The sequence below is a fragment of the Equus asinus genome, chromosome 12, assembly GCF_041296235.1.
Source record: "Equus asinus isolate D_3611 breed Donkey chromosome 12, EquAss-T2T_v2, whole genome shotgun sequence".
Lineage (NCBI taxonomy): Eukaryota > Metazoa > Chordata > Mammalia > Perissodactyla > Equidae > Equus > Equus asinus.
Genome location: NC_091801.1, coordinates 71615463 through 71629570, shown reverse-complemented (window position 1 = coordinate 71629570; position 14108 = coordinate 71615463). Strand labels below are relative to the sequence as shown.

Genomic DNA, 14108 nt, shown 5'->3' with positions numbered 1-14108 from the left:
GCTAGAAAGAGGTAGATAAGTACACCGGCTCATATGGGGTAAATGGTACATTGGAACTGCCCTTTCTCTAATCGCTTGGAAGTTCATTTCTTCACCTGATTCATCTCTGAGGCACTGTTCCATTTCAAGGCCATCTTCCACATGGTAGTGGAGTGTTTGAATGGCTCAATGCAGAATGGATTTTGGTAACAGGCTTATTCCTCCAAAATACCATTTTCCCTCTAGAACAGTGTGCTTTGAGAAGTCGTTATCAACATGTACATTGAAATTCCAAGAACCTAGGGCAAAGGTGGTTACAGCTTATGTAGAACTCAGTAAAGAAGACATTAGGGAATTTACTCTAAAATAATGGACTTCAAAGTGCTTATCGATTTCACTCTCTTTCCCTCTCCATTGCTTCCCCGCCAGCCACTCCTCTCCAACATCCCTCTATCCTCTGCTTCATCTTTATTTGACCAAATTGCAGGCAAATGTAAGTCTCTGTTTTATTTATTGTTGTTCTTTATTGTTTATTTAATTGTATAGTTAATCACACACATTTTTAAATAGTAAAGAGCATTTGTGTACCTACCACCCAGCTTAAGAAACACATTACCACGTCTTTAGAGGGCCTCTGCAGCCTCTCCCGTTGCAGTCCTCTCCTTCCCCTTGTGTTATTCATTCCATTGCTTTTCTTTCCTTTATGTTTTGTGAGAAAGATTGGCCCTGAGTTAACATCTTTTGCCAATCTTCCTCTATTTTATAAGTGAGGTGCTGCCACAGCATGGCTTGATGAGCAGTGTGTGGGTCTGTGCCCGGGATCTGAACCTGCGAACCCCTGGCCGCTAAAGCAGAGCATGGGATCTCTCTGAGGGAACTGGGAGAATGCTGTTGGTTGTGGGGTAGGCTGGGGTGGGGAAGTTTATGGCTGTTCTCACCTGGTCACCTCAAGGGCTCAAGGTATCAGAATCTTGTAGTACATCCACTGGGAAGCTCTTTTCATCCACATACAATGGATAATAGTGTTGCTGAGGCTATATATACATGCTCAACTTTACTGTTTCATGCCAAAAAATATCCCAAATGGCAATACCATTGTGCTCTCTCACCAGCAATGGGTTAGAGGTTCCATTGTTCCTCAATTTCACCAATACCTGGTGTTGTACACCTTTTAAATTTTCCCACTCTGTTATGCATGACATGATGACTCGCTGTGGGTTTGTGTTTCCCTGATGAAAATCTCCCTCAACTAAAGAGATTGAGCGTCTTTTGTTTTTGGACCATTTCTGTGTCCTTTTCCGTGCAATGCTTGTTTTTAACTTTTCTCATTTTTCTGTTTGGTTGTTTGTAGGAAATGTTTATATTTGCTAGCTGCAAAGATTTTATTGGCTTGTTTCAAAAATCTTCAGCCAGCTTGAAGTTTTTCACTTCTTTATTAGGTCTTTTAATGAACGAAATTTTTAACTTTAACATACTGAAATTTGTCAATATTTTCTTTCAAGGTTTGTGATTTTTGAGTTTTGTTAAAAAATATTTATCCATAAATCATAAACATATTCTCAAATTGCTTTTGAAAGCTTTATAGTTTGATTTTTTACATCTAAATCTTCATTCCACTAGAATTAAGTTTTGGCCTGGGATCAGATATCATTTTAGTATTTATAAATAACCATAATCATAACACAATTTACTAAGTAGTTTATTGTTTCCCCACTGATCTGTAATGACTATTCTGTGATAATAGTTTCCATTTTTGTGTGTATGTCTGTTCATAGACTATTTTTTTTTTCTTTCTGTTAGTTTTCTTGCCTTGTTGTTAGTTTCTGCACCAGTACCAAGCTGGCTTATTTACTACACTTTTAAAATAATTCTTAGTATCCAAAAGGGAAGTCCCATAACTTTGTACTACACCCTCAGGAGCATCTTAGCTATTCTTGGGTTTTTGCTTTTTCATACAAAGTTTAGAATCAGTTTATCAAATTTTATGAAAAAAATGCTGTTAGAATTTTTGGTGAAATAACATTAAATCTATAGATCAATTTAGAGGGAATTAACATCTTTAAGATACTGACTCTTGGTTAGAATGCTATATAACTCACCATTTATCTAAACTTTCTTTAATGTCTTTCCATTAGGTTTTATAACACCCATAAACAGTATACGCATTTTTGTTAATGATGGTGTACATTACATTTTGTGGTGTTAGCGCAAATATATCTCTTTGGAATTACATTTTCTTCTCATTTTTACTGGAAACAATTGAATTACTCTTTTTTTGGTCTTTCAGACTCCTTTTACTTATAAATTCTGACCAAAACGTTAACATTTTCACAGTAAGGGATGATTTAATTTTAGTATACCATATGTAAATAATAAGTTCACATTCTATGTTTTGGAAGATAAATAATAAGATGCTTTTTATTTGATAAGCAACAGAATTGTGTCCCCACAAAGTTAATATATTGAAGTGTTGAAGCACTAACTCCCCCACCCCTAAGTGATTGTATCAGGGACTTTAGGAGGTAATGAAGGTTAAATGAGGTCAGAAGGCTGAGATCCAGTTCTGATAGGGTTGGTGGCCTTGTAAGAAGAGGGAGATCGGTCTCTCTCTTTCTCTGTTTCCAGGCGCACATACCAAGGAAAGCCATGTGAGCACACAGCAAAAATGTGGCGGTCTACAGGCCGGGAAGAGGGTTCTCACCAGAAACTGACCATAAAGCACCATAATCTCAGACTTCCAGCCTCCGGAATTGGAAGAAATAAATTTCCATTGTATAAGCCACCCAGTCTGTAGTATTTTATTATGGCATCCAGAGTGACTAAGACACTGATGTATTTGGATTTATTTTTGCAGTTCGATCATGTGCTTTCCAATTGTCCTGTCTTATGTTTCCTATCATTTTTTTCTTTCTTAAGTTTATTGTGACTGATTCAGTTATCTTTTCTTTTTCTCCTTTCATTTTTTTCTCTACTCATTTGGCAGCTATATGCCTTATGACTCTAGTTTCAGTAGTTACTTAGCTCTTTTAACACACATATTATGTTAAAATCTAAATTTAGTATTTTTGCTGCACCCTACAACAACATAAACAATCTAGAGCACGTCAACTCTGATTATTTCCCATTCAACTCCCTTACCCTGTATCTTAATTCTATCATGTCCACCTCTGCTCCAAACATTTAGCTTGCTTTCCTCTCCTCCTTCTTCCTTCTCCACCTCCTCCTCTGTTATTATATAAATAATAGTGTGATGAACATTCCTATAGAGAAATCTTTGTCCGTGGCTCTGATGTTTATGTGCTGTAGATTTCTAGGAGCAGAATTATTGAATCAAAATGCACAGATACTTTAGAGGTTTAATAGTGCTGATACGTGGCTTTCCAGAAAGGCCTCAACACGTGTATGTTCTGACCAACAGTGCATGTGCTGCCTCATCTCACCTGACCCAGGTCATCACAGAAGTCTGTCAGTTTAAAAATTGTTTCCAATTTGAAAATGAATAATGCTTTAGTCTGTATTTGTGTTTATGCAACTCTGGGTTAGTTGAATGTTTTTTTGTTCCTATATTTATTGGTAATTTCAAATTCCTGGTCTCTGAGTTGTTCTTTCAATCCTTTGGAATTTTACTTTTGCAGTCTTATTGGTCTATATAAACTTTGTATATATTAAAATTTGTTTTAGACAGGCTTATAGTCTTAAAATTTACCTATATCATGTATTACATTAATTCACTAAATAATTTATTTATCTACCATTCAACAAATTTCCTGAGTAACTCCTGTATGTCAATCAAAGAAGCTGTGGAAAATGTTGAATAGTAATAGGATAACTATCTCCTCAAACATTTCCTTTAGTATATTAAGATTTTCACGTTGTAGGGTTCTTATTTTTATTTTTATAAGATTTTATTTTTTTCCTTTTTCTCCCCAAAGCCCCCCGGTACATAGTTGTATATTCTTCGTTGTGGGTCCTTCTAGTTGTGGCATGTGGGACGCTGCCTCAGCGTGGTCTGATGAGCAGTGCCATGTCTGTGCCCAGGATTCGAACCAACGAACGAAACACTGGGCCGCCTGCAGTGGAGTGCGCGAACTTACCCACTCGGCCATGGGGCCAGCCCCATCTTATTTTTATTTTTTAAAGTATACCATAGCTAACTAAATTATGAACCTGGGAATTCATTTTGTGTATCAAGCTCTCAAGTGGAGGCATAATTTCAATAATAGATACAATATGTTGGGCACATGCTAAATACTGTGCTTGGCATTTAGAATATGTTATTCAACTTCAATTTACAACATTTCAGGAACATAAGAATACTATCCTCATTTTATAGGTGAGAAAAGTGAAGCTTAGAAAGTTTTCGTAGATGGCTTAAGGTCACCTAGGAATTGGGCTTTGGGATGTTGTTTTGGATGCATGTCTGTCATCCTGTAAGACCCACACTTTCCTAGGAGATGAGACTTTCCTGTTGCCTCTGAGTGGAAATGACTTCTTGGACTTCTGTGCATGTCAAACTGCAACGAGGTCCTGTTCCCTCTTCGATGACACTCTGAGGTTTCAGATACAAAAATAGGAAACTGTCCCCCTCAGTCAAGTGGTCCCATGAGCAGAAGGGCCAATCAGGAAGAGAGAGTTTTGACACTGTCTTCTGTGGGCATCCTTCCCACGGCAATTCTTTTTATATCAATCACTTCCTAATCCCTTTTTTCTTAAGGTGAAGATGATACCACTGAGATTTGGGAAGTGAGAGAACAAAAACCCTGACCCACTGTGTGAGCCCAAATCAGGAAATTATCTTTCCCTTTCCATCCTCTCCTGAATAACTTGATTATTTCTTCTCTTGCTTGATATATATGTTGGCTGCTCAGATCGTGCTTGGAGAGGATCCAGGCTTAGGAATGTGAACTATGGCGCACACGTAGGCGCGGTTTCTCTTGTAGGCAAGTGTCCCTGGGCCAGGGTCAAGTTAAGGGATTAATCCAGGGCCTTTCATGTGCTATCATTCTTGTCTCTGGTCCAGTTGCTTTTTTCCAATGGCTGCAAGGACAATGACTGTGAGTGGTAATCTTGGCTTGCTTGGGACAAAGAGGTCACTGACAGTTCTTTCATTGGCCATTATTATCTGCAGCCTCCTAGTTAATGTTGTTAGTGCCCTTGAGTTGATTCTGATAGAACTCTGGATGGTATTTTGTGCCATCCTCTCACCTCCCCACGCTATATCAGACAATGCTCTACTGCTGTTCACAGGGTTTTCATGGCCAATTTTTTCAGAAGTGGATGCCTAGGTCCTTCTTCCTAGTCTGTCTAGTCTGGAAGCTCTGTTGAAACATGTCCACCATGGGTGACCCTGCTGGTATTTATCTGCTGGTGGCATAGCTTTCAGCATCACAGAAACACACAGCTGCCGCCACAGTATGACAACCGACCCACAGATGGTGCAGTTCCCTGACCAGGAATTAAACTCAGGCCGGGCAGTGAGAGCACCAAATCTTAATGACTAGACCACCAGAACTGCTCCCTTTCCTCACACAGGGCAGGGAAAGCTGGAGACTCAACTAATAGCTTGATCAGTTGAGCCATTCATGCCCAAATTCTGACCAAGTTCTTCCTGGATGCCAGATCCTTCAATGGCTCCCCGCTTCCTACTGATCAAGTCAAAGTTCCTTATCATAGCATATAAAAACCTTTTATATCTGACCTTATTCATCTGCCTCACTTCTGTCTGCATCTGCAGTTGGCCCCTAGGTGCTGCTTATATTAAATCACATTGGGCCTTTGCACATGCTCATTATCTCCTTCCTCAGAATGGTGAGCTTTTTCTCCTTGTTGGAAACCCGTCTTTTTGACCCTTTCCTGACTGCCCCACTTCCTCCCAAGCAGCGTTGGTTTCTCCTTACTTTGTATTATATGTGAACTCACGAGAGTGCTTTGGCAGTATTATTTGCATGTCACCTTTCCTTCTAGACTGTGGATCTTAACCTCACTCATTTCTGATCCCCTTTGACACAATAGGCACTCCATACCTTTTTTTATTGAGCAAATGGATGAACCATCCCTGACATGTGCAAGGTATTTTACTTATTTAACAGATTGTTTTTTCTCTATTCTCTAACTTTTGTCTTCACAAGAAGCCTACGGGTGGGATTATTTCCTTCATTTTGGATGTGAGAACACTAAAGGCAGAGAGGCGGTGTGATGCTAAAGTTTCCAAGTCGTAACTGGGGTCAGAACAGAACTCTGCTGATGAAACATGCGATGACTGCTGTTATGGGACAAGTGCCACACTGGTTGAAAATGGTTGAGCTCTTTGGTGGGCTTTGGATTACGCTTACGAAGAGAAGTGTTTTGTATTTGAGTCTCTTCGGATGGAGCCTCATCACCTGTAGAAAGAAGCTCAAACTCCTCAGTAAGGCATTCAAGATTCTGACTCCAATCGAGAATTTCAGTTTTATCCTTAGCCACTCTTGTGGCCATAGTGCAATACTCCTTTACTATAAACAAGAGGTTGGAAAACATTTTCTGTAAAAGGCTAGACAGTTAATAATTTAGGCTTTGTGGGCCAGATGATCTTTGCTGCAACGACTCTGCTACTGTAGCATGAAAGCAGCCATAAACGTTATTTAAATGAGTGGGTGTGGCTGTATTCTAATAAAACCTCATTCACAAAAATAGTCAGTGGGCTGGATGCGGCTTGAGTGCCATAGTTTGCTGACCCCTGTTATAAACTATTCCTGAAGATGCCACACATTATTACCTGTTTCCTTTCTCCTCAGTTTCCTTCCCTCCCCTAGGTTCCTCACTTGTATCTGCTTTCCTTCCTACCTTCCTTCCATCTTCTTTTTAATGTGTGCTTAACAGGTATCTAACCCTGTGAGTTGCCCTTGTCACCACATCTGTCTTGTTACTGGTTCTAGGCAGCATATAAAGGGGAACTCCAACAAGGAATCCCATTGTTTGTGGTCTTAATTTCAGACCTTTTGCCTCAACTCAGTTTTCACACTGTATTCTGCCTTGTCCTTGATTCTCCTTCCGATCTCCTGGCTCATTTTCCCATTTTCAGTTTTATCACATTCACACTTAAAATAGATGGCTCGCCCTACCTTCACAGCGATGATTCTGACTCCCTGTTCTAGTAGAGTTGGATTCAGCCTTCTCTGGCTCTGCTGCCTTAGGCCACTTTGGGTGAATCTCTTCCTGGTTTGATCTGTCACTGGGACTGTCTACCTTAGTGTCATATTTTCCATCATCTTCTAGGTAGCCTGTCTGCCTGATTGTAATGGGCCTTGCCAGCTGACACTGACAGTCTGTGCCTGGTCCTGTGCCAAATGCTAGGAAGATGGAGAGACTAGAATGATGTAGTCTGTGTTTTTGAGAAGCCCAGTCTAGGAGAGAGGAGATACAACTAATGCTAATGTAATATGAGAGGAGCACACCTTTGAGGAGCCAGACTTGGGAGCAATGACTTCAAAAGGTAGGAGTAGGGTCAGAGACAGCTTCAGTTTTCACCTCTGAATTTCACTTTCTTGGTGAAAAACCTGCTGTAGCCTCCTGTTGTTTCCTAGGTTGATTCCAACTTCCAGTGCCTCTTCTGGAATGTTCTCTGAAATCTCCAGTTGGTTTACCAACCCATTGAATTACACTTCTCAATAATCCTCAATATAGACCTCTGCCTCAGACACCCAACTTTCTTAGTCTTCCTTGCACACAGCAAGCCTATTCCTACCTACATGCTTACTGGCCAGCATCATCACTCACCAGCTGTGTTGCATTGGAGGGTCACTTAATCACCCCAGATAAGTTTCCTTATCTGTAAAAATGATTAAATATCTGCCTTGCTATTTGTTTATTTAAGAGTTTTAAGTACTTACTGAAATACTATATCTAAAATATTTTGCCTGATTCCAGACACTTAATAAATCCTCAACAAATATCCATTTCTTCCTGCTCACATCTCCTTTCTTTCTACCCTTCTAGATCCCATCCACCCTTCAAGACCAGCTTTAGTTTTTCCTCCCTCATGAAGATTTCTACAATCATTTCAGCCACTGCTGACTTTTGTCCTACTCCTAAGAAGCTACTAAACAAAGGCTTAGAGAAGAATACATTTACTTCTTGACTATATTCTGTTGTGTGGGCTACTTTATTGCTTTAGGTTCCAATAGTTTTGGGTTGAAGGCCTTGCTCTGTCAGTGTGTAGCTGTGTGCTCTTGGACAAGTTATTCAATTTCTCTGAGTCTCTATTTCCTCACTGGTAAAATTAGACTAATAATAACTGATGTGATTACTGTTTATTTATCTATCTTTCTTCTCCCACCAGCAGGTAATCATTGACAGACCAAAGACCTTGCTGAGTGTGTTCACTGCTGTATCCTCAGTGAGTAGAAGGTCTCACTGAATATTTGTTGAATAAAAGGTAGTAAGTCACTTGCAGGTGTGTTTTGAAGATTAAGTGAGGTGTAGCTTAAATGACTACTCAGTACTTGGCCATCAGTGAGCTTTCAATAAATACAAATTTCTATAGTACAACCTTGGCTACCTATTTCTACTACTACCATTGCTACTACTATTAAACAAGGCAGAGGCAACATGCTCCACTCTAAGACAACAATGCTAGTTGGGAAGAGAAAATCCATTCACAGTGAAACCAAACTCCTTGGAGCTGCCAAACTCCAAGGGTGAGCTGTGTGGGTCTTTGAGCAAATACAAATGTTAATAAACAAATGCAAACACCAATAAACAATGTGATTAAACAGAATCCAGAAGCATGGGAGAGTCAGATAGGCCATGGTTTCATTCAGTGGGTTCCCTGAATTCTTATTTCTCTGTTCTTTGTCATTCTGGGACCAAATGACCATTTGAATACAAATCTGAATTTATTGCTCAGTTCACTGACTGAAAGACCTCCTCTTATCTTATTAGTCAATATTATTTTCTTTTTCTCTTAACACTCTGTAGCAATGGATCAGTGCAGCTAAAAGAACATGTTGAAAATTCTTTTCATGTTCTTATTGATTCACTGTTGACACAATTAACCATTTCCCCCTAATTTTCTATCATTTAATCCTGAGTTTAGTTATATGAAGTATACAAAATACTCCCACTTTCTAGATGCTTGCTGATGTGTCCAGCGTCCCACAGGCAGATAGCAGTGTGTCCAGGATACTTCAAGTTTTGGTTCTAGGCTTCTGCTTCCTCAAAATTTCCTTTCAGCCAGCTTTCTGTCTGAGATTTACCATCTGCAACAAACATTTGTTGCATGTCTACTACACCACAGGCAGTATGGTAGAGAAAACAGAGAAGAATTAGACATCATGATGCCCACTTGACTTTCCAGACCAGTCAGGGAGACAGACAAGAACATACATTATTTCAACAGAATGTGACATATGTGCTAACAATGAGATATACAAAGTGCTATGTTTTCAAAGAGAAGGGAGTGGCTCCCTGATGGCTGAAAGGTAACCTTGGAGAAATTGTGGGAGATGAACTGTCATTGACAGTTGAGTATGGAAGATGGATAGGAGTTGTCAGGTGGAGAAAGTGGGAGAGGCATACAAAAGCAGAAACTGGAATTGTGAGCCAGCCTAGGTACGTGGTGAGTGACACGTTGAGAGGGTCATATTGGTGAGACATGGGGAAGGAGGGAGTGGGTGCAGAAAGATTGCTCAGGGGAATAGGAACCAGGACACAGATAGCCTACATGTCATCTTAGGGGTGTGGACTTTATCCCTTAAGGCCAAGGCAAATTGGATTTCATTTTGTTTCCCATTTCTATTGGTAACCTCACCCAAAGAGAAATCCTCTTGCCAAACTGGTCTTTGGGATTGCTGCTTCTCATCTTATGGAAATGCTTGGCTCAAATGGGCCATAACACGTCTCTATTCCACGATGACTTGGAGCTTCTCTGCTCCACTGACCGCCTGGGACAGCCTGCTGCTGATGTAAGCAGAACACTGAGTATGGATATGTGTCACATACTCAGATATCCTCTCTTGTTCAGGAGCTTACTGTCCCAGCTGCCTGTGAGTCAAGATGACAAATGGAAGGGGCCCTGGGGTTCAGAGAACATGATCCCAGTTGGCAGCTAGAATTCCTCAGAGCCACCCGCAAGGGACTGTCATATTCTTGGTCAACTATTCTGTGTCTAATTTATTTATTGAACTTGATGGAACTGAAAATGCTCGCAGTTCTACTTCCTTTACCTGTCAGGATGGCTGTGTTTTAACTTCAAAGCTGCCTTCAACCTGAGGACTGGATGGAGCAATCTTCGGGGAGAGCTTTCAGCCTGTGGTGTCATTTCCCTTGCCCCTGGCTGGGTCATCCTCGAGCCAATAGAAATTTCACCGTCTTTCTGTGGAAAGGTTTTTCCCGGCCGCTGTTTGCTTTGCAGCCCCTCATGAGCTCTCTGTGGTTATCACAGTATAAGTCTGTCAAAGAACACTAGTTTATTTTTAATGATAACGTGATAGACTTGAAAGAACCCTGGATTAGAAATCAGGAAAATGGAAAAAAAGAAAAAAAGGAAAAAGAAAAATACAACCCTTGTTTCAGGCTTTCTCTTCCCCCACAAGCCACGTGGCCCAGGGCAAGTCACAACCCCTGACTGCTTCTCAGTGAAACTGAGCTAGTCCTGACGATATCGATTTCACAGGATTTTGATGAATATTAAAGGATATTACATAATGAGGATGACTTCTAAATCGCAAAGCATTTTTCAGATTTTATCGCCCTTCACTCATTTTAGTTTTTATTGAAAACAGGTATAAATCACAATAGCTTTTATTTTTCTTCTCCAGGAAGTGGATCTCAACTACGCTAGTCCTTATGGTATATTCTTTCTCTGAGCTGATGAAAAGATAAAGCTCTACCTTTTTTGAACTTGGACATAATACTTCTTTTGTTATTTCTGTATTTATGCATTTCACGCAGAGGATGAGGTCCTGGCAGTATCCGGTTTGTCTTTATTTTCCTTTCTGCTTGGTGCAGCACTGAACATAACAGTAGACACTTTGGATTATTGAGTTAAACTGCATTTCCATTTTTATGCCCTTAGTTACCTAATAAGGAACATATGGTTCTGAGAAAATTCATTAATTGGGGTAATGTTTATTCTACTATTATCAATTTAACATAATACATTTGTTTAAACTCAAGCCTTGGTAGTTTATGTTGGTCATTAACGTCTTAGAGAGATATGGCTGTTTAGAGCACTTTGCGAGAATATGTAGATTTTCCATTCTAAGGAAACCACAGGATGATAATCAAGCAAAAGGAAGTTTGTCCAGAGTCATGGATGTGTGGCATGGACTGGCAGTTCTCGCCGTTAGCTACAGACTCCTCCACATCTTCCAGCCTCTCTTGTGATGAGGGCATCACGTGACTGAGTTCTAGCCACTGGAAGGTATGTGGCCCCGGAAATGGTCTGCACCACGTCCACGCCGGTCTATAAAACCTTGTCTGTGATCTATCTTACTTCCTCTTCTTAGCAATGAGTTGATTGAAGGGGATTCCGTGGAAGACACTGAGAACCTTTTTCTGTAAAGGCCCAGATAGCAAATATTTTAGGTTTTGCTTGCCATATGGTCTCTGTCGCAATTATTCAATGCACTCATTGTAGCGTGAAATCAGCCGTAGATGAAATGTAAACAAATGAGCCTAACTGTCTTCCAATCAAACTTTGTTTACAAAAACAGGCAGTGGCTGGATTTGGCACAGGCCATAGTTTGCTGACCTCTGACCTAGAAGATAGTGGCATCACAGGACGCAGCGGCCTGGGATCCCTGAGTCACCATATTGAAATCTTCTGGCCAAACACCTGATTGGCCTAAGATGTGAGTGAGAAATAATCTTTACTTTGTTAAGCGGCTGAGATAGTTGGATTGTTTGTTGAACCAACTGATGTTAATTATCATGACTAATGCTGAATCACTAGAATTCTTTGCCTCTTTTTTTTACTTCCTAGTTTAATCAATCACCAATCCTACCAATTTTGTCCTCAAAATGTTTTTCAGATCTTCTATATCCCTACTTCCACTGCTCAAGTGCAGACCTTTGTCATTGACCATCAATATGGCTGCAAGAGCCTCTGGATTGCTGGGGCTTCTCTACAGCTCATCTTCAATACCATGGATGGAGAAATGTCTAGAGAGATGTTCCAGACACAGAAGTTAAGGCCAACTCTTTCTCCGAGTCTCAGCTCAGTTGTCCCATCCTTTGAAACATCCCCTGTTTGAGGTATGATGTCAGACTGGTTAAAACACAGCTTTGGATCAGAAGAGCTTGATTTAAGTAGTAACTCTGTCCCATCCAGCTGTAACTTGGCTTTGTTTCCATTTTTTCATCTTTCCATTGAGGGTAATGATTCCTTCCTCACCCACTGAGATATTTTAAGCAGGGGAATGACATGATTATCCCATTCCTGTTTCTGCAAGCTCACTCTGGCCACTGGTGGAGGATGGACTATGGGGAAAGGTGTAGAAGCAAGCAGTGCATGGGAGAGATGAGGAACGCTGGCATCTTAGGCCTAATGGTGAGAACGGAGATGGAGAGAAGCAGGACAATATCTTAGAGGCTTGAGGGCAGTGCTCACTGAAAAGAAGCATTGCCATTAGAAGACTTGGAGCTTTCAGTCAGGGCAAGGTGGCCAAAGGGAATACACAGAGAAGTCATGCTCCTTGTCTGTATATTGTCATTCCTGTGGATGGCCAATCAGCCCTAAGAATGGCTGTTTTCTGTTGCAAAGGTTCAGATGGTAAAGTGCTGGCACTAACTCATGTTAATAGGCAACCAGAAACAGAGCCATTAACCAGAGCAGGCCACATGGAAGAAATGGGAGCAGAAGAGTCCAGATCATCTCTGCAAAGATGGGCCTTAACCCCATGTAGTGACAGGCCCTGCAACCTTCTCTCAAGTTGCTATGAGACACCTGCTCTCAGTCTATCTACATTTCTACATCTCCCTTCTCATTCATCCACACTCAGCCCCATCTGATTATCCTCCTTCTCCCCATGGGAGATGTGCTAGGGATTTCAGAAACATGCTTATTTATAGGTTGCGTCAAACTGAGGAGGCCAGCCATGGAGACACGAGCCCAGTGACTGCACGAGGAGCTTCTAGATCAGTTCCTCCCTTTAGATTCTGACTTTGCTTGATGAATAATTGTGGCTGTGCATTTCTGTTGGTGTGCATCTGCAGGTCTTGTCTGTCTTGTGATATTCCTGATGATGCTCTCCCTCCTGGCATGGGTCTCTGGAATGATCTGCACCTAAGAGGCCCATGGGGTCTTCAGCAAGTGTGTTGTGCAGCTTGGGGAGTTGGAGAAGGCAAGCACGTGTTCATAACACAGCTGGGGAGTAGGTCCCAGGTCTGTGTCTGCTCTGATGGTGTAAAGTGGATGCTCACAGCTGAGATCCCCACACCCAACTGCTTAGACTCTGAGTGACTTCCTCATTATGCCAGGACCTGAGTTGTGAAGCTGGGCTCTGGGTGCAGTTTTATTTTTCATTTATTTTCTGGTTAAAGGTTAGCAATTGTTCATTGTAGCAAATATAAAGGATTCATAAAAAAATGAATGGGGCAGAAAAAATGATTTCCTGATATTCTACTATCCAGAGGCAAACCACTCTGTGTTTTGTATATTTTCTTCTGGGCTTAAAATTTCTTTCCTATGCACTTTTTTGGTTGTTTATGGAGCTGAGTTTATACTGTATGTGCAATTTTTCATCCTACATTTTCCCGCCTACCTTTGTCTCATAAATCCTTTTCCATCATATTAACCATTCTTGGTGACACATTCCTTTATTCTCCAAACATATATACTCGGCAGGCACAACTCTGCATTGAAGGTACAGTGGTGACCAATGCAAACGCAGTCTCAATCTTCAGGGCATCTTCAGTCTGGCAATGATGTGAACATTTTCACTTGTTCTTTCCTCATTTTCTTTGAAAATAAAAGTTTTCTTTTCTAAGCCATCAGAAAGCTGTTAAGATGTGTGGAAAAGTGCATTGTGGGAATGCACCTCAATGCACTTACCTAACCTCCTGCGTTGGCATGCTGAGACAAAGCAGAAAATGTTGATCTCTTTTTACCTGTGAAGAAAGGACCACAGAGAAGGGATCGAGACTAATGG

The 14108-nt window shown here is 40.8% G+C and overlaps 1 long non-coding RNA gene across 4 annotated transcripts in view; it reads left to right on the top strand.

The window, feature by feature from the left end:
• LOC139039933 (uncharacterized) overlaps positions 1-14108 on the top strand; it is a 59714-nt gene that overhangs the window by 38719 nt on the left and 6887 nt on the right. For all 4 annotated transcript variants that reach the window (XR_011493352.1, XR_011493353.1, XR_011493355.1 and 1 more), the window contains 3 exons: positions 11673-11810; positions 11991-12213; positions 13948-14107. This is a non-coding gene — a long non-coding RNA (uncharacterized lncRNA). The remainder of the gene's footprint in view (positions 1-11672; positions 11811-11990; positions 12214-13947; position 14108) is intronic.